The following is a 21,646-nucleotide window of genomic DNA, read 5'->3' on the forward strand; positions in this document are numbered from 1 at the left end:
GGGGCGCTCGGGAAGAGCTGAGCTGGACGGGACCAGTGGAGACGCAGGAGAGCTGGGCGGGACCAGCGGAGACGCAGGAGAGCTGGGCGGGACCAGCGGAGACGCAGGAGAGCTGGGCGGGACCAGCGGAGACGCAGGAGAGCTGGGCGGGACCAGCGGGAACTCAGGAGGGCTGGACGGAACCAGCGGGAACTCAGGAGCCGTCCTGAAGTCCCGCTGGTTGGAACCAGCGGGACTTCAGGACGGCTGGGCGGAACCAGCGGGAACTCAGGAGGGCTGGAGGGAGCCGGCACGGGAGGGCACGTGCGTGGAGCCGGCACTGGAAAGTCGGACGCCCCCTCTCTGTCCTGCAGTCCCAGATTTGTCCTCAGCTCACCCTCAGCCGCGGTGCAGGGGGCGGAGCTCCACTCCGCGCTCACACCGTCCACGGCTTGCTCCCTCGTGATGAACACTGACGCCGGCTCTCGCACCTGGTCTGACGGGTTGGGCTCTACTTCCGGGACGATCATCCGCTCAGTCGCTCGGCTTCGCGCTGGCTCGCAGATCGCGGCGGGAAATGGCTCTCCGTCATCGGTGGGCTCGGGCTGGTGCTCCGCACCGTGGGGAGATGGTGGGCTGGGCTCTGGGTCTGGAGTGGTTCTGGCGAGATCATCCTCTGAGGAGACTGTGAGAGGCGATCCGTTTCTCACCAGAATCCACTCCACAAAAGCGGCGAAATCCTCTCGAGGACCATCTTCGGACGACAGCGCTCTGCACGCGGTGTTCAGGCTTCCATAATAGAAAGAGCAGAGCACGTCGTCCGGGTAGCTGGTGGCGTTAGCTAACATGAGGAACAGTCTTGTATGGTCCTCGAGAGATCGGTCCCCCTGCTCCAGCAGGAGGAGGAGGAATTCGGGCCAGACATAGGGATCCATGGGTCACAACGGAAAGAAAAACACTGGGTAAAACGGAAAACAAAACGGAAGGTAAACGTAGAAGTATCTGTATTTGGGTCGGTCGTTCTGTTACAACTCTGCCCGGGAGCACGGAGACACGGAGACCAGGAGACGAGGAATTCACAAACACGAGAATCTTTAATCCAACTAGGAGCATGGGAGGCACAGGAAACACATCACGGACAGGGAAGACAATTCAACGACCGACAAAACTAACTGAAAGGACTGGGGCTTATAAACACAGGATAACGAGGGACCTAAGGAGACACACCTGGGATCAAATTAACAATTAACATGAGGGAGAAACTGGGTCACAGAACACATGGGGAGCAAAACACAACAAAAACAGGTCCAAGATCCTGACAATATGTAATTAAATATTATAATAATAATAATGCATATTCACAAAATTATTAGCTTCACATTTCTGCTTTTAAAAGCTTCAAAATTGACCCATTGACCCCTATTAAAATTAATTTATTAAATATTATTAATATGAATCTAAAAACCTAAACTTGATCAAATTAAATAAAAAAATAGAAATGCTATTGGCAACTAACTGAAATAAACAAGTGTAAGTTGAAGTGCTGAAATTACTAAAATAAACAAAATAAAGTTATCTATAAATACAAAAACTAATAAAGATGACAAAAGCACACAAAAAAAATAAAGAAAGGTAACATTAATGAAAACTGAAGATTTGAATAATAAATACTATAACAGTATAGATTTTTTTTTAAATCACTGAAACAAAAGGATGATTTCTTTAAATTAAATTTTTCTTTCATATTCAACATTATATGCCACAAATGCTGTTAATTGAGCTTATTGATCTCAGAATATCCCTTTAAACATCATTGGCTCTCATGTGTCTTATGACCAATCACAAAGTAAAAAATTATGAAATAATAAACACAATAAATATCTATATAACTACATTAAAAACTAAATAAATATATTTATATAGACATTCAGCATTTTAGAGAATCATCTTCTTCACTTGCCCCGTGCATGGTCTTCCTCAGCATTAGCAGGTTTTACACCCGTAGGATTCATTCATCAAACAATCGAAACAGGCAGCACTGCTAATTAAACATGGTTAACGACGGAAGTGGGTTTTGTTGTTTTGATTAAACTCAGCGAAGCATGCAAACGCTATGAAACAAGAATTATCTGAAATAATTATCACTAACTGAAATAAATTGCTGTTGTCATATTTTTCACACAAAACCATTTTTCTGGCATCAAAATGAGTAACTTATTTAAAAAACAGTCGCTAGTGAATTGGCTCCTGGCATTATCAGCACTTCTCCTCTCAAACGACTGAGACAAACAAACACGAGACACAGGAATAAACACAAGAAAACGACTCAATTGTAACGGTATAATCAGAGCAAATGAAATGCAAACCTAATTGAGTGATCAATCCAGAGCGCCTTTATCTCATGAACACAAATGCAAACAAACACACACACACACACATACACACACACACACACACAGTGCTGGTTTTGTTTCAGCTGTTGTATTGCAGCAGTGACGGATCAAACCGAGTCTGACACACACTCTATCAGAGCCGGCGATCCTTCATTTCACCTCCATCTCGCCTCTGACACACACCACGCCGGAAATTAACTGCTCCCTAATATCAGCCCTTCATTTCATCCCCTTCTCCATCCAGGGAACACCGAACAGCACACTAGCATACTGACTATTTCTGCAGTGTGCAGCCCATATAATATAACAGAATGAGACAAATGCGCATAGAGTAAAATAAGATACTGTATCCAACGATGAAAATTCCAGCATCAAAATCCAAATTTTCACCAGTTTTTAGCCTTCTTTAAGACATTTTCAGTGTGTTCTTGCTTGAGCAGTTGAATATAAGATTCACAATCTCAAAAAACCCCACTGAAAGGCCTGTAATTCTGTCCCTCAGAACCTTGTTTTTATTCACGTCAAATCAAATATTCCATCTATCCTGACTAAAGTCCATTTAATCCCTTTGCAAAAGCTCTTTCTTGTGGTAACATCTCACAAACGTAGCTTTAAGAGGTTTTGCTGTTCTTCTTCTGACATTTTCAGAAAGTTCACCCTCCACTGACACACACACACAGTTATTTAAATGATGATATACCTTCTATACACTTATATATTGTTTTATATAAAAACAATTCAAACAATATGTTAAAAACAATATGTTCTAGACAACCCCACCCCCAAAACTTTAAAATAAATTGAAGTACTAAAATTACTAACACTAAAATTTGAATTAAAACTAAATAGAAATATCAGTAACACTTTATTTTAAGGTGTCCATAATACAGAGTAATTACCTAGTTAAGTACTTAGTAGTAGCCGTTGTACTTACATACAATAAAATGTACTTACCATGTAACTAAGTTATGGAAGAGCCTGTACTTTCAGTTTGTAATGATGTAGATGTAATAGGCAGTTACTGTTACACTTATGTTACAGACCGAGTCTGTTACACAGCAACTTGTGTAACCAAAAGATTGTTACATATGTGTTGCAGACTTTATACAACGGAATTACAAATGTAAGTACATAAGTACAGGCATAAGCTACTTAAAATAAAGTGTATCAAGATTGTACTTAAGTGTACTTCAAGTGTATCTATACTGTACACATTATCCAGCTGCACCTTAGTTTGATTTAACCCACCAGTACACAGCTAAAATACATGTAATACCTTTCTAATTACATTACAATTACAGAATATTACACAGGCATACGCTACTTAAAATAAAGTGTATCAAGATTGGACTTAAGTGCACTAGTAGCGGTGTAACAGACTCGGTTTGTTACATATGTGTAACAGTAGCTGCCTATTACATCTAAATAATTACAAACTATAATTACAGGCTGTTCCATAACTTAGTTACATGGTAAGTACATTTTGTTTCATCTAAGTACAACGGCTACTACTAAGTACTTAATTAGGTAATTACTCTGTATTAAAATAAAGTGTTACCGAAATATCATAAAATATACACTGAACAAAATTATAAAAGCAACACTATTGTTTTTGCCCCCATTTTTCATGAGCTATGTACACAAAAGACCTATTTCTCTCAAATATTGTTCACAAATCTGTCTAAATCTGTGTTAGTGAGCACTTCTCCTTTGCCGAGATAATCCATCCACCTCACAGGTGTGGCATATCAAGATGCTGATTAGACAGCATGATCATTGCACAGGTGTACCTTAGGCTGGACACAATAAAAGGCCACTCTAAAATGTGCAACTAAACTAAACCTATTTATTTCAGCTTCTTGTGACATTTCTCAACATTTTCATTTTCATTTAGTTTTAACTTCATGTACAAAAATAAGCAACAGGGAAATAAAATGAATAAAAAATTACTTAGATTTGTCAAAAAAGAAGAAGAAAAAGAAAAATACGTAAACGCAACAAAACTAACATTTTTAAACAAATGAAATTGAAAATATAAAATAGCCCTATAAATATAAAAACTAATAAAATCTATCAAAGATGTGACCCCAGACGTCTCCACAGGGTGTTTCTGTCATATTTTGCTCACTTCTGGGGTCATTTTGTCCTTACAGATTATCAGTGTAAATCCTCACACACAAAGTCACTCAGAGCTCATATAAAGGCTCCTGTAGGGCACATGAACTTTAGTTCTGCATCGTTTCAGGGGAAAAGAGGTTTTTGTGCTGACTATGAGAGTATTATGACCTTCCTGTTTGATCTGCTCAACAAATATTTCTCTTTGTGTCCAGTGATCAATGACACCTTCACGCACACACACACACGCGCACACACACATACACGTGCACACACACACACACACACACGCTATTGCTATCGCAATTTCTCATCTCTATATCCTCTTTCATCTGCTTTAATGCCAACATGCCATTTCGTATGTTTCTTTAAAAACAAATTTTTAAAAAGCCATTACTTGAAACATAATAAACATAAACTGATATAAATAAATGCACTATTTAGCACAATTAATTTAGTAAATGCACTAATAAAAAATTTATAAAAGCTGTATATAACATATAGTAATAAAACAAAAAAAACTACTAAAACTTTAACTAAAAATAAAATGACAATGAAAAATATAAAAATAAAATCTAATTCAAATTATTAATACAAACTATAAAAGTATACTATATGTATGTATATATATTCAGTTATTTTTTACATTAAGTAATGTTGTTGTCTTGTCAGCTGAAATAAAATAAGTTTAATATTTTAATAAAAAATTAAATATGTTTAATGGTTTAATAATAGCTTAATTTAAAAATATATGTATTTTTTTATTTCATATAACTTTTATTTTATTTCAAGTAACAAATAGGATTTTTATGGTTCTAGTTTTAGTCTAAATTTTTAGTAAAATATACATAGTTAAATCTTTAAACCTGACCCAGGAACCGTGTGAAACAGGACGATATAATGAATGCAGAGTTTAAAATGACCCTGGATAAGCTATTTCAAGTGTAATAGCATCTATATTAAAGACAGTTCTGAAGCGAATCGGACGACAGTGGCGCTCGGGCGCGAGGAGAGCTGTGTACGTGGGTTTATCAGTGGCAGATGGCATCACTGGCAGGCGATGGCACACAGATGGTCCAGGTATCAGGTCGGGTGCCAGGGGCCCGCTGGGGAACAGGTCCATAAGATGGATCAGGCTGTCTGGGGCCAGACAAAAGCATGAAACAGGGTCAATACAAATGCTCTCTCTCTCATTATCTGCTTCCGTATCCATCCTCCACAATTCTTACACGTCTTTCTTTCTCTTGAGACGTGGAGAAGACTTTTTTTGGAAGGACCTAAGGAGGAGGCATCACCTCTCCGTAAATTTATTTTGGGCAAGCACCAAGTCTATTTTTTTTAACTGTCATAGCCATTACAAGCCCAAGACAAATGAACTTTTCTGCTCCATGGAGCCTGAAGGAGCATTTGTGATGAATCAAACAGAAAAGGTGGCAGAGGACTTCACATTTCTTTATGTAGGACGCAGAAAAACCTTAAAGCATGATCGTGTTTAATTTCTGAAAGCTTAGTCTAAATAACCTAAAAAAAAAAAAAAAAATAGCTATATTAACATTTTGGCCATCACTGATAAGAACAGAATTATTTTAATGTTATGGCTAAAATAAAATAAAATGTTAATACATTGCATTTATCCCCTATTTTGTCTAAATAAATTAAAAAAATATTAAAATAAATAAATAAAAACTCATAAATAAATCAAAACTTAAATAAATAAATCATTATAATGCACAGTGTGATTTTTTATTTTATTTCTCTTCTCTTTATTCTCTAATAATTAAATAAAATATAAAAAGACTTTATTCTATTTTGGCCAACAATGACACAATGACAATATCTGACCTCTGAAATCCAGGCTAAAGTCTCAAAATCTAATTATGAGATAACAAGCATCAAAGTTTGATTTCAACCATTAATTTCACTATTATTTAAATCGTTGACATGGCCTTACTCAGCCAATATTAAAGACAAAGATTACATTTTCACAGAATGTTCTTTACCTTATGAAGGATGATGTTATGTAGAAATCAGTAAATCACAAAAAAAATTGACAATGAATCATTCTATGAATTAGTTCATTCAATTATTCAATCAAACTGGTTCAGAATCATTCATTATGGAATTAATCTGCACAAAAATTAATTTAAAAACCCTTAGCCTGAGATTGGAAGCAACCAAAAAGCTCATGGAAAAGTAATGGAAAAGCCTCTATCAGATAGTGACAGTAAAGCTTCCCAACACAATAAATGTAATTCTCTTTCAAATGCACAGCTTAAGTTCAACAACTGGAGAAATATTAATTACTTTTTTACATTTGTCATAATGAGGATTTTCACTTTTCAAGCACTGCTTAAGGTTAAATCCATACTGTAAATGAAAAAAACAACAGCTTTACAGAATGGACAAAGACTCTGTGCATTAAATCTAGTGAAAGCTGAGGACGAATGACGAAGGAGGAGCATTAATCTCCTGCTGCTTGTCCGTGATGTCTTTGAAGACCTGTACAGACCTATAGATGGAGGGAATATTGCTGTCATAGCAGAAATCAGATTTACTCCTGTACTTTATCCACTGATCGTGTCGAAGCCACAGTCAAGCTCTTTATAATGTTCTTATCATATCATGGCCTGTGAGATTTCCATAGCAAACTAATGAGCAGCATCTACACTTTCATCACGCCAGACCTCTGGAGAAATGCATAATCAACCATAAACCCAAAACTTAATCAAAATAAAATCAATTAAATTAAATAAGATAAAATAATGAGATAATAAAAAGTATGTATTAATTAAATAAAACCTATATTAAAATTTTGGCCCGTAATTTTTTTAATAAAAGAAAAATATTTTAATGGTATTAATATTTAAACAAAAACTATAAAATTACTGTTAAAATACCTATTTAAAAAATAAAAATTATGTAAATTAATTAATAAAAAATTATGTATACATTTTTAAATCAACTTGGTTGTATATGTATATCGACTTATATAAAACAGACTAAATAATGTAAAAATAATTAAAATAATGTAAAAAAAAAAAAAACAAGCTGCCGTGACTTATTGATTATATCATTTTTTATAGTGATGTTAATAAATAATAATAATTAAAAAAACAATGAAAGAACAAAAGAACAGTATTATTTTCATGTTATGGCAAAAATTGTACACATATAATAAATAATAAAATATGAAATATGTTCTATTTTTTCTGAATAAATAAAAACAAAAACTAGTGAATTATCAGAGCACTATAATGCACAGTATGAAAAAAATTGAAACCATTTATTTTCTCCAAATTGTAGTCATGCACTCATTAAAATCATGTATGAATAAATAAAAACCATCAAACAATGATGTAAAATACTTCATTGGTTCAATGTTTCTATTGTAGAGAGTAAAATGCGCTTGTTTGACGAATCACTTTGAATCGGTTCATTTCAATAAATCAATCATACTGGTTAGGAATTATTCATTATCAAATTAATCTGCATCAAACTGAATGATTAAAAAAAACAACAACATATTTTTATACAGATCTTTATAACCCTCACAGACAATCAGCATCTACGTTCTTATCATGTCAGGCATCTGAGAATCACACAGTTCAGCCGTAAACCAACAACTTGATTCAGTGCATCCCACAAAGAAGGTCTGAGAGAAGTGGTTTGTGGAAGTTACTCACGATGACCAATGCCTGGTGTTATTTTACAAATGCAATGCAATAAAACACACACACTCCTGGCTTTAATCAAGCTTCCATCTGATGACCGTGTGTGTCTCTGCCTCCTGTGCCAGTGGATATTAAACACCCTCGGCTGACCGGCCACAGCTGGCAGGAAAAAAGAGGTCAGAGAGGGGTCACTGCCGTGACCTTTGACCTCACATTACGCCTTCCCTCTGCACAAAAACCGTTACATCTGTCTCAGATCCGTCCTTCCTCCTTATTTCACCTGTTTTACTGAAAAACGTGCATCTGATTGCTTAGTATAAGCACACTCTCCTCACAAAAACATGATTTGAGAAATCATAAATATTTGGAATATGTTAAACCAACAAAAATACAGAAGACACACACAATAAAAAGTGTTTGTTTATCCTCTGGTGATCATGAAAGTCAAAGAGCCTTTCAATAATCCTTTTGTAGATTCAAGGTTGTTTAGCATTATAATAGAACTTATAATAGAATATCTAAAATGCAAATGAGCCGGAGGATGAAGGATTCTCTCAGAGGACTCGAGGAATCTTCACATCTGCATCACATTACTGTCGCCGAGAGGCTTTCAAGGTAGTGCATTAATATTAATCATAGAGATCAGGATCATTTGATGATGCTGGATTCAAAAATGTCAATAATGGCCACATAAATATGATTTTTACCACTCAATTATGTCGTAATAACGAGATGTTACAGTATGTCATTTAAATGATATATTTTCTTGTAAAAAGGCTAAAGAATACTAATGCTTGTTGTCAAGTTCAAGCTACTTTAATTTTCATCAAAATTGCGACCATCCACTGACAATGATACATACAAAATATGTTGTTTTAATGATATATTATCTTAAAAATATAGTTTTATCAACATAAATTCTCATTATTGTGAGAAAATTGAGTGGAAATATAATATGTATAAACAAGTAGTGCAGACACAATCTCATCTACTGTATATTCATGCATTTGGCAGATGATTTTATCCAATGTGACTTGCATTGCATTGTATAGCATTGTAACATTGTATTAATTAATAAAATTGAATAAGTATTGTATAGCATTTTATAAATCAGTGTTGATTACACAAAACTAAAATGACTAAAATTAAAACAAAAAAGCTAAATAGAATTATTAAAAAAAAGTAAGAAAAATTACAGAATTATTAAAATATAAGCTAAAATGAAATCTGAAAAAAAAATATGTCAAAAATTTTTACAAATATTTTAACATTGAATAAATATTACTAAAATGGTGTTATCATTTTATTATACTGTTCACATTCTATATATTAAAATATTATATATATATATATATTAATCATGTGAATTTATTTTTACCACCAGTGTTTTTTAGGTGGTTGTCTTTACATTGCTTCTAATCTCCTCACTAGTAAGTCGCTTTGGATAAAAGCATCTGCTAAATGATCAAATGTAAATGTAATGCATATATTATAATATGGTATATTAACATCCGTATATAATGAATTATATGCATTTTCTATACTGGATATTTAAGTTTAATCCATAAGAGCTAAAATGTTGCAACCGTGTTCTTTACGGTGAAGTTCTGGAAAACACATCTGTCAGGTTTTTCAATGCTGTCGCTGTAACACAAGAATGCACATTGAGTACAACAGGACCCTGTGTTAGCCAAGCATTTGCATACTAGCTTAGAGCATGCTTGTGTCCTTACAATGTTCGGAAAATCTGCCTACAAATGGCTTACTTCTACGGTATGTAGTTGTCTCTGCAGATTAAACTAAAAAAAGCATGCAAACACACTTCTGCTTGAGGCTCGCATTTACAATGCAGATGTCAACATGTCAGCGTTACATACGTATATATGGTGTGTCAAAGTGCTGCTGAATCAGACAGGTCAAATGATTCAGAAGGAAATACGTCAGTGAATGAAAACCCCTCAAGCCTGCGTTCAAAGCCAGTTGAGTGTGTTTCTACACATTTTCAGCTGAACGCACCTGCAGAGATTCCCAAACGGAGCCTAAGGAGGATCTGACTGTCTCGGCGGGGAAGAACATCCCATTGCATCTTCATTAGAGAGAGAGACGCCTGCGGTTCAACACCGGATGACATCAGGAACGCTGATTATGCATTACTGCACACATAACACCATACACACACATCATGTGACATAAGCATGACATATTTAATCTCAAATGCTTTCGTAAAGAATCTGGGTGGAAATAAACTGAAATTATTTGAAGCCTTTATGCATTTTAAAGGTATTCATAATTGATGTTGTAATGCACTATATTGTTTCATAAATTGTAATCGAAACCAAAGTTAAATGCATATAATATTTGCAGATTCCTTGTTACATCTGAAATTGTTTGTTTTGTCATGAGTTCAATGCATTATACTTTCTAAAGGTGTCACAGTGTATAGAGTAGTGTAACTCTGGTGCAATTATTAATGAGATCAGACAATCCATTACAAGGCATAATTAGTGCTTTAAAATACTTAATGCATTATATAAAGGCTTAAAGAGTAATATTAGAAATCATTTGAGAAACTGTATTTATGTAATGTGTGGTGGCTTGTGTGCTGAGATGTTTTGTGCCCTGCATCCCCACAGAGCCACGGGACAGTTACATAAACACACATGACATATATGACCATGTCATGTTTACATATAGCTGCATAAACACACACCCCCACTGTCACAGATGCACTGAAGAGGACACATTCATCAGGCCTCAGACAGCCTTCACATTTCACTTCAGAAAATAACTATTTTAAAAATACTACTAATATTAGCCATATTTGAATTCATTTTTAGTCAGTTTGTGAAACCAATTTCTGTATTAAAGAACAAAGAGCATTTATTTTTCTTTCAGTAGATATTAAATTGATGCATTAATTTGATCAAAAGTGACAATAAAGACGTTTATAATGTTAGAAATGATTTCTATTTCTAATAAATGCTGTTCTTTTGAACTTTCTATTCATCTGTGAATCCTGAAAAATAAAATGTATCACGGTTTCCACAAAAATATTGTGCAGCACAACTGTTTTCAACATTGATAATAATCAGAAATGTTTGTTGAGCAGTAAATCAGTATATTAGAATGATTTCTGAAGATCATGTGACACTGAAGACTGGAGTAATGATGCTGAAAAATCAGCTTTGATCACAGAAATAAATTATATTTTAACATGTATTCACATAGAAAACAGCTATTTTAAATTGTAATAATATTTCATTGTTTTTACTGTATTTGTGATCAAATAAATACAGCCTTGATGAGCATAAATAAAAAACATTATAAAAATGAAAGAATAACAGAATGACAGCGACAGGACACAGATAATAATAAAAAAAAAATAGAAAAAAAATAATTTGCAGTCTAAAATAACTAGCTATTGTAAAATAAACATAAATGGATTAAAATTGATATTTGTTAATTTATTTAAAATAGACCAAAAAATTTAATAACTCAATTACATTTAAATCAATTAAACAATTAAGAGCTGCTTACCAATGAGGAATCACAGATGAGCATTTCAAGTGTTCTGCAGGAGGAAGAGGAAGACAGCTCTCTCTCTCTCTCTCTCTCTCTCTCATCTCACTCAGACGGGCATCTAGGGTTACAGGAAGGAAATGAGCCTGTATGTTCAATGTTAAATAATGGCTTTCAGAATCAAACAAATCTATTCTTTCTCACTCCGTGGCCCCAGGGCAGACGAGCGGGATGAATTTCAGTGCGTCAGAGCTGTCAGAGGCTTTGACCCCTTTCAGCACCCATTAAAATATTAAGGGAAAACAAGATTATTTTTCTGACCCATTTTTCAGAAAACTATATTTTATGTCATTAATTATCTTGATTTATGAATATTTAGATATTTGTACTGGAAAATAAGACTGAAATACGAAATTAGAAAGACATTTTTTGCTGTATGCAGTAACAAAATCCTCTGAGAAAAACTTCCAGATGACCACAAAGCCCTTTAAAAGCTTTTAGAATCAGACTTGTGACCTCATGTCACAAAAAATGTATCATATTCTGAGCCGTACCTCTTCCAGAGGGAGAAAGACATTTTCACTTTTGACTGAAAAACCCCTTCCATAAAAGAGATCAGGATCATTTAATGATGCTGGATTCAAAAATGTCAATAAAAGCTTTCCATTAAATACAGTTTTCCACAAAATAGCTTTTTTAAGGCAGTCATGGCCTAATGGATAGAGAGTTGGACTTGTAACCTGAAGGTCGTGGGTTCGAGTCTCAGGTCCAGCAGGGATTGTAGGTGGGGGAGTGAATAACCTGAACCCCCAACTGCTCCCCGGGCGCCGCAGCATTGGCTGCCCACTGCTCCGGGTGTATGTTCACTACTGAGTGTACACTTGGATGGGTTACATGCAGAGCACAAATTCAGAGTATGGGTCACCATACTTGGCCACACACCACTTTCCCTTTTTTTTTTTTTTTTTTTTATTCTATACTGTATGTATCAGATGTAATGCATTTATAACAAAAGCAGTAAAATGTACTAACATATACAAACATATACTATAACTTACTTACTATAACAAAATAATAAACTTTATATCGGGCTTTAATGACAAAAAGGAGTAACTCACAATCTGCAAAGGAGTTGAAAATCATATAAAAGAAAAATATTCCATTTAACATCAAAGAACTTAATAAATATGTTATATATATATATATTGTGGCGGGAGGAGCCAACGACAGACACAGTGGGCGTGGCGTCAAGCCTCGGAGAGGTTTTTATTAAACAATATATTAAAATAAAGTGTCCAAAGGGGGAAAAGTGTCCAAAATAAACGGGGATCTGGTGTCCTCGTCGTGCTGCGGGGCTGTGTAGGAGGGCAGTGTTCAGGAGGGAAGGGTCCAGGGAAGGGGCGGAGTCCAGTGGCCGCACGCGCTCCCCTCTCGGGGCCGGGAGCGAGTGGCGGCGGCGTCTCTGGCGCGGCTTCGTCCATCTTCGGGGTCCCGGCACTTCTGGGGGACTCGGCGGCTCGGCATCCTAGCCCGTCAGCCGCCTAACGGGTGCGGCAGTCCTCCTCGACGCTCCCTTCCTGGACCCACGAGGACACCAGCGTGCATGCACGGGAAGAGACCGGTCTCCCGAGGAGAGGCGCGTTCGGCATTTAACGGCGGCGGTGATGAGGCTCTATTCAGTCAGGTGCGCCTCATCACACGCCGCCATCCCTGGCTGTTTCAGCGCCCCTCCTCTCTCACACACCCACTCCTGTCGGGAGCCTGGTGAAGGGCGGCGAATATGGGACGGGGTGGTGATGATGGACAGGGGGGAGGCAGCCGACTCGTCACAATATATATAAACAAAATGCTAAATTTAGTTTAAATCTGCTAAGAAGTGGTAAAATATTTATTTAAAAATAAAGAGCTTATATGATGTAGCAGAAAACATCTGGCTCATGTTTGCGTTTTCTTATGTCATAATTCTGACCTTGAAATCAGACAATTAGGCATAAAATAATGTGTTCAGATTCCTTCATGCATGTGAAAATGAGCTGAGAACTCATCAAAAAGCTGTAATCTGGCTCAGATTCAGACAGAAATCATGTGTTTGTGGTGGTTTTTCTGCAGATTAAGGGAGAATATGAGAATACTTCACCTTAAAAATGCTACAAAATGCACATATTTTGTGACATTATCGAGCAAAACAAGCACTGTTTTTGGAATCAGCACCCATAGGAAATTAAAAAAAATAAAGAAAATAAAAGTGTTGCAGTGATACAGGACTTCAGGTTGCATGTTTGTTAAATCTGCCCGTCAATATATAGTACATGTCAAAAACTACTCTTGTGGTCGTGCTCTTCATCTGGTTCTGGGTGTGTTTGTCAGGAAGTTTTCACATGCACTTCTGGTCTTGACTGCATCTGTTGTCATGTCATGAGCCGGATGATTGCATATCCGTCAGCCGGCGTCATTGATTGCTCTCAGACTGATTCATTGATGGAAACAGACACAAACTAAATGCTGATGAAGGAATTGGTCTGGAAAGGAACACAATGGTGTTTTGTTTGAGCGTGTCTGTATTTGTTTGCAGCGGTGAACTTTGTGTCAGCATGTTTGAAGACCTGAGATGTGTGGCTTTCCATCATCCATCATTTTCTTCATCCCTTTAGTTTGCTTCCATATTATTTTTCTCTCCTCTCCTGCAAAATGAAGGGAGAATGTCAAAGTTGTGCTTGTGCGGGATAAAAGTACTTATGCTACATAAAAAGCGACTTTTCTTTCTTGAAACTGTCATAAAAATGCAAAGTAAAGGTATAGTATAGAAACAGCGCATCCAGCTTGTGTAAAATATGCATTGTTTCTAATATTGAGGTTGTAGAAAGCTGGCATCGATGCCTCCTAATCTAATGCATTGTGTCATTCTTATAAACACCCTCCTTACAGAACAAATCAAATGTTTTTATTCATAAAATAAGAATAATAATGGATTTGTGGCAACACTCGGCAGGGTCTCAGGATTAACGGTGGAGCATCTAATAAATAAAAAGCCCTTTTCTAATTGAATTCTGCACGGCTGGTCGATGTATTGATGTTGATTAAAGCCTTTACGCTGATTAATGATGGTCTTTACCGCAGCTGAGCGTTCTGGGCACGAGCCGCTGAATCAAAGTTTCTGATGAGAGCATTGCTCAACAGACAATCCTCAAATAATGCTCCAAACACAATGAAACTGAGTAATTACAGTGTCTTAATTCTCTCTGGTAACAACAGATGTTATACATTTACCGCAAATAAAATGAGGAATAAAAAGAGGTTTATACTTAAATCAAGTAAAGAAATTGTTTGTATGCTGATTCTTTGACAACTAGTCACAATGATTTAAAGTAGGCATGAAAGCAAAGTTTATTTTTCATAATGCATATTACTGGTTTTATTGTGAAAATAAACTATGCATTTATTATTATCATCATAACTTCAAAATTCACTCCAAAAATCAATACACTGCCTTTCAAAGGTTTGAGTCGGGCCTGGCAAGTTTTTTTTTTTTTTAAATATGTTTTTGAAAGAAGTCTCTTCTGCTCACCAAGGCTGCATTTATTTAATCAAAAATACAGTAAAAATGTGAAATATATTTCCGTGATCAAAGCTGTATTTTCAGCATTACTCCAGCCTTCAGTGACACACGATCCTTCAGAAATCATTCTAATATGCTGATTTGCTGCTCAAGAAATATTTCTGATTATCAATGTTGAAAACAGTTGTGCTGCCCAATATATTTATGGAAACCATGATGCATTTTATTTTTCAGCATTCTGTATGATTAATAAAATGTTTAAAAAAAACAGCATTAATAAAAATCTTTTGTATGTAAAATCTTGCAGAATAGAAATATTAATTTGAAATGTTAAAAAAATTAAATAAATACGCCTTTTACTGAGCCCAAAACGGTTTCTCTGATAAATGTATCTCTGGTTAAAAATTTTTTAAAAAATACAAATATTTTTGTAGGCTAATTCTTCATCAAAATGCAATCATTTGTTCCACGTCCAGTTTTCTCCATCCAAGTCTCAGCATCATTTCTCATTGAGTATCATGTTTCACATGGAAAACAAGACAAAAACACTGATTAAAAAATAGAAACGCTGTTAATTTTATTATTTCTTTGCTTGCGGTGTCTTACTACTGAAATCAGTGAAAAGTGAGCAAGTGTTCAGGCCTAGGTGTTTAATGATATGCAAAATACTATATTTAATAACCCGAGACTTATTAAAACAGTGTTCTGGACATGCAAGACACTGCCTGAGGCTTCACATATCAGATCTATACACACACATATACAGTGCTATGCATAAGTTTAGACACCCATGCTAAAGTTGAGTAAAAGAGAAATAAAAAATCATCTTTTGGAAACTGAACTTAATGCCTTAATTTAAAAAATTAGGAAAAATCCAACCTTTAAGGACACCAATTTTCTTTGTGAATGAATAATGTATCGTAAATAAATAAATGTTCTTCCTTAAAATACAGGGTGCATAAGTTTGGACACCCTATGTTAAATTCCCATAGAGGCAGGTAGATTTTTATTTTTAAAGGCCAGTTACTTCATGGATCCAGGATACTATGCATCCTGATAAAGTTCCCTTGGCTTTTGGAATTAAAATAGCCCCACATCATCACATAGCCTTCACCATACCTAGAGATTGGCATGGTTTTATTTCAGTTAGCCTAATAGCTGGTTTGATTTGCATTGAGAGATGATCTTATGGAAAGTACTCCATGTCAATCTCTAGGTATGGTGAAGGCTATGTGATTCGAGCCGCGGTCTCCGGTGTGGGAGGAGGGCGCTCTAACAAGGAGGCTAAAGGCCACGGCCTCTAGTGTCAGTCGCCAGAGCGCCTCTTTTTGAGATCAGGGGAGTAAGGTTTACACGCACCAGCACTTACTTGCCTACGTCTGTTACATGTGTATCACGCATATGCAAACCCACACACCTTATCTGGACTCATTTGAGAACTCCTGATGGTGTTTAGATAGATTTACAATGCGAACATCATTCCCAGATCTCTAGACAGCTAAAGCCGAGAGATGCACAGGTATGAAGACGAAACCCACGCTACTGACCTTGAGCAGAGATGCTGACATATAAATTCGGTTTCATGGATGAAGGAATAACTGGTGTGTTGACTTTTATCTGAACATATGAACGTGCCAGAAAACAATAACATCTCTGGCGCCGCAGGGCTCCGACAGTAAACAACGCATGAAAACTCCCACTGTGCCTTTGGAGAAGTGGATGCATGAAGTGCTGGAATGAGCAGGCGGCTCACAGCGCTTCATATGATCATCTACAGGTTCCTGATCCACCAGGCTAAAGGATGCACAAATGAGAAAAAAATCACATATGAGTAACGTCAGTAAAATGCAACACCTTTACTTCTATAAAAATATTTTTATGGCAATGCTGAGGGGAGACTGAACTAAACTAAAAGATTTTCAGTAGCGTATTGTTTTGAAAAAAATAACACGCTATTTTCCAATCACTAGCAGTGTAGTGTGACAATATAGCCTACTACATTACTGTTGTTCCTGTCATTCTGTATTGCAATCGCAGGTGAGCAAACAAGGTGAACAGGCTGTCATAGCAGTCCTTCACTGAAAATCTGATTCATTTAGTGAGTCAGTCCTTCCCTGAACACCATTTTAGAGTAAAATAAATGACTTCATCCAATAATGGGCATTGGAAATATTTGCATGTAGTATTTCCATATACTCTCCCTTTGAAATGTTTGTGTTTGATAAGATTTTTTTAGTCACTTATGCTCACCAAGGCTGCATTTATTTAATCAAAAATACAGTAAAATAGTGAAATTGTTTCTACTTTCTGTAATCATGCTGTAGTTTCTGTGATGCGCAGCTGTATTTTCAGCATCATTACTCCAGTCTTCAGTGTCACATGATCTTCAGAAATCATTCTAATATACTGATTTACTGCTCAACAAACATTTCTGCTAATTATCAATGACGAAAACAATTTTGCTGCCCAATATTTTTGTGGAAACTGATACATTTTATTTTTCAGGATTCACAGATGAATAGAAGTTTCAAAAGAACAGCATTTCTTTTGTAACATTATAAATATTTTATTGTCACTTCTGATCAATTTAATGCATCCTTGCTTAATAAAACTATTAATTTCTTTAAAAATAAAATAAAATCAATCTTCTTAATATATATACTTTAGTATTGTGTAGTATAAATGCTGCTCAGAATTGTTAACAATATGAAACATAATTTTATTTTATTTCTTTAAATCGGCTAACTTTGTCCATTAACTGACCACTCCAGTAACTGAAGTACTTTATGTCCAGTAACTGAACTACTTTAACTATTTAAAGCTATTAGTAGTTTGTCCATAGGGAAGCTGCAGTTTGAAAGAACCTCTGCTTGATGGGAATCTCACAGAGAGAGAGAGAGAGAGAGAGAGAGAGAGAGAGAGAGAGAGAGAGAAATACAAAAACAGGAAACCAAAACAGCCAAGGCAAGCCGAGAGCAGATGGAGCCGCGCACATACACACACACACAGTATCACATAGAGGCATGAAAATACATGCAAAGCCATTCATGCATATGTTCGATTGCTGTCATACACACACACACACACTTGATAGCATTCACAAATTTCATCCTTATCACACGCAGGACCCCTTCACCTGCCAGAGCTGAGACTGCACCCATTTTACTAAATGTAGGGAAATGCACAGTATTTCTGCAGTCAGCATCAGAATATAGGGTATAATGCAGCCTGTGAGATCTGTGCAACGAGGAGCGCAGCTGCCTGATGGATGATAATGTTAATCTGCTCCCCTCCGGGACAGAAGCGGTTAATGCACGTCCAAGCCACACGTTTGAGCATGACATAATCCAGTAGTTTAAAAGACATGTACTGGGATAAAAGCAAGCCTTAAAGCTGATGTATGTAGCATTTGATGTTAAATATGACCAGACAGCTATATATATATATATATATATATATAAACTGCTCCAGGCATAATGATTCCTCAATCACGTGTCTTGTTGAGAACAGGTGTGCTGGTACTTTACAAAGTGATCAATTTAATTTCGGTAGACTGCAATCTCTTCTGTCGGGGGTCTGACACACCGACAGATTAAGGATGAACGAGGGGTGAGAGACTAAACAACTGCGTCTGCCGTTCCCAATTCCCCACCGAATATTACAACGGCCCATTTTGGCAGCAAATCAATGCACGGGGAATGAGAACAGGAGCGGCGTGGACATAAATGACTGCGATAGACTGAATTAGGATGTAATTCATGCAGTAACTTTAGCCTGTGAATGTGTGGGATTGTGCATCTGGTCCTATGGGACTCACTGTAAAATATATGACCATGCATGGCTTCAGGAAAACAGCAACACGGAAAAGATTACACAATTTAGGGCCTGTTTCACATCGCTCATAGAAGCAATGCATGGGAGATGCAATAGCCTATAACTACAACAGCAGGGTTAGAAAGAAAAAAAAGTACGGGAAAAAAATAAGATTGAGTTGCTACATTGAATAGTTCCTTCAGTAATGGGCATATATCATATCAGGTGTGAGTTATTAATCTGAGGCTGCAGGAAATATTAATAGAATGAAAAAAACATTGACTTCATGACCTAAATTGCTGTAAATTAAATATATAAATAAATAGAAAATAAATAATTCAGATACATTAAAATTAATTAATAAATACATTTCAGATTTTGACTATGTCGGATGAAATTATTAACATGATTACAGGGGAAAATAATTAGAGGTTCATTTCAAAATATAATAATCACACTTTTATTTTTAAAATAAATCTACATATAATTGTTTTAAAAAGCATTAAAGAATTTTATAATCAATATTTGACAATTATATAATTTATTTATAATGGTTACTTTTACACATTGGGTTTCTGACCCCAAAAATAAAATTAAATCAATCTTAACAGATCATGAGGGTTAAAAACTACACTGTTAAAAACTTAAAAACACCTATTTCAGCTTAAAAGTCTTAAAATATTACCAATAAGTCATTCCAAGTTAAATTAAACCAACTTTAAAAATCAAGTTGAATTTCAAGTAACAACAAAAAATTTGAAATTGCTCAACTTATTTTGATGCATTAAAGTAATGTACTGATCAAATCATTTTCTACGCTGCATTAACTAAACCTGAAATCAAATTTAAAAGACAGGCTCTAAATGATGGAAAACACCAAACTGCAGCTCTAAACTGCTTAAATAATCAGAATTATTACATTTACTGAACCACGTGGAGGTCAGTGACTGTAGAGGCGTGTGTTCATCTCGCTATCCATCACACTAAAGGAAATCTCTCTGAGCTGAGACAGCAAGAGGAAGTTTTTCAATAAATGAGTCCTATACCAGATACTGAAGGGAAAACACATGTTTCTCTTCCAATAATGTTCAAAAGCATCAGGATAGTAGTATAGACAAAGATTTCATATGCTTCCATTTGTGTTCTTTCAGATTTTGCTTCACTCTACTATTATTAACGTGCAAACTAATGCTTTGCAGTGTAAAGGTTTATTTAGCAGGTCAGTGAAGCTGTTTGAATACGGTTGCTTGAGAGCAAAACAGACACATTCCCATGTGTTTGAGAGATAAATGTGAGACACCTGAGAGCTTCACGCTTTTATCCTGGGAATCCGAGCAGATAAGATAAAAAAGCACAAAGAGAGGAAAACTGAACTAAGTGCAGAGCTGACAGGAGGGATCAGTGCTGGAAAGACATGAAACCTGGAGGATTGACGATTCTCCCAGTCATCAGCATCTCAACACATGAGAAATCTGGCAGAAGGGATTGAGTACAGGTGCATATTCAGAGGAGAGACTGCAAGTATCAGTAAGATAAAAGAAACAGATATAAAGGCATTGAAATGAAAAGCACTAAAGCGAATGACGCAGCTCTCATTGAGATGCAAAGAGAATAATTACAATCTTTAGATCCGAGGCAGAAACAAATTAGATTAATTAAATGACCATGTCACATAATCTCGACTTGAACTAAACTTGTTTAGAGCTGTTTGCACCAGTAAACTTACATTTAAATCAATGTTTATCCATTAGTTCAGTCCAGTTCATTCACTTTTCAAAACTTGTTTAAAACATAATCAGGTTTCATTTAAACCATCATTTTGGGTTTAATTTTAGTAAGCCTTTATTCGTGTATTCTGAAAAATAAAAAGTTTCAAATTTTCCATACAAATATACTTTAGTAAAATTGTTTTCAACAGTGGTAATAATAATCAATGTTTCTTGAGCAGTAAATCAGTATATTAGCATGATTTCTGAAGGATCATGTGACACTGAAGACTGGAGTAATGATGCTGAAAATACAGCTTTGATCACAGACATAAATTACATTTTAACAGATATTAACATAGAAAACACTTACTAGAAATATTAATAATATTTCACATTTTTTACTGTATTTATGGTCAAATAAAGGCAGCATTGGTGAGCATGAAGGACTTTAAATTGCAAATCCTAGTCTTTTGAACGGTATTGTATATTATATTGGTTGAGCACAGACACAGCCAGTGAGGCATGCAAAAGGCAAGAGTTAACAATAAGAGTGCAATATTAAATTTAACTCAATTTCCTTCACAAGCTACTTATGAGAAAGGCTTTTTCTGTTTCTCACTCAAAGTGGAAGAGAAACAGAAACATCACTGCTGTTTAATGACACTGAAGCCATGGAACCATCAGAGTTAATCTCACTGATTTATTAAGACATTTTTTAAATAAAATGATGCAACAGCACTAAAACTCAATGAAAACCCTAGATAACAAATCTTGGATTAGATCAAACCTGCTTAACTCTCATTCTGACGGCACCCATTCACTGCAAAGGATCCATTGGTGAGCAAGTGCTGCAATGCATTTCTCCAAACCTGATGAAGAAACAAATTCATC

Source organism: Barbus barbus (genome assembly GCF_936440315.1).
Source record: "Barbus barbus genome assembly, chromosome: 22".
Taxonomy (NCBI): Eukaryota; Metazoa; Chordata; class Actinopteri; order Cypriniformes; family Cyprinidae; genus Barbus; species Barbus barbus.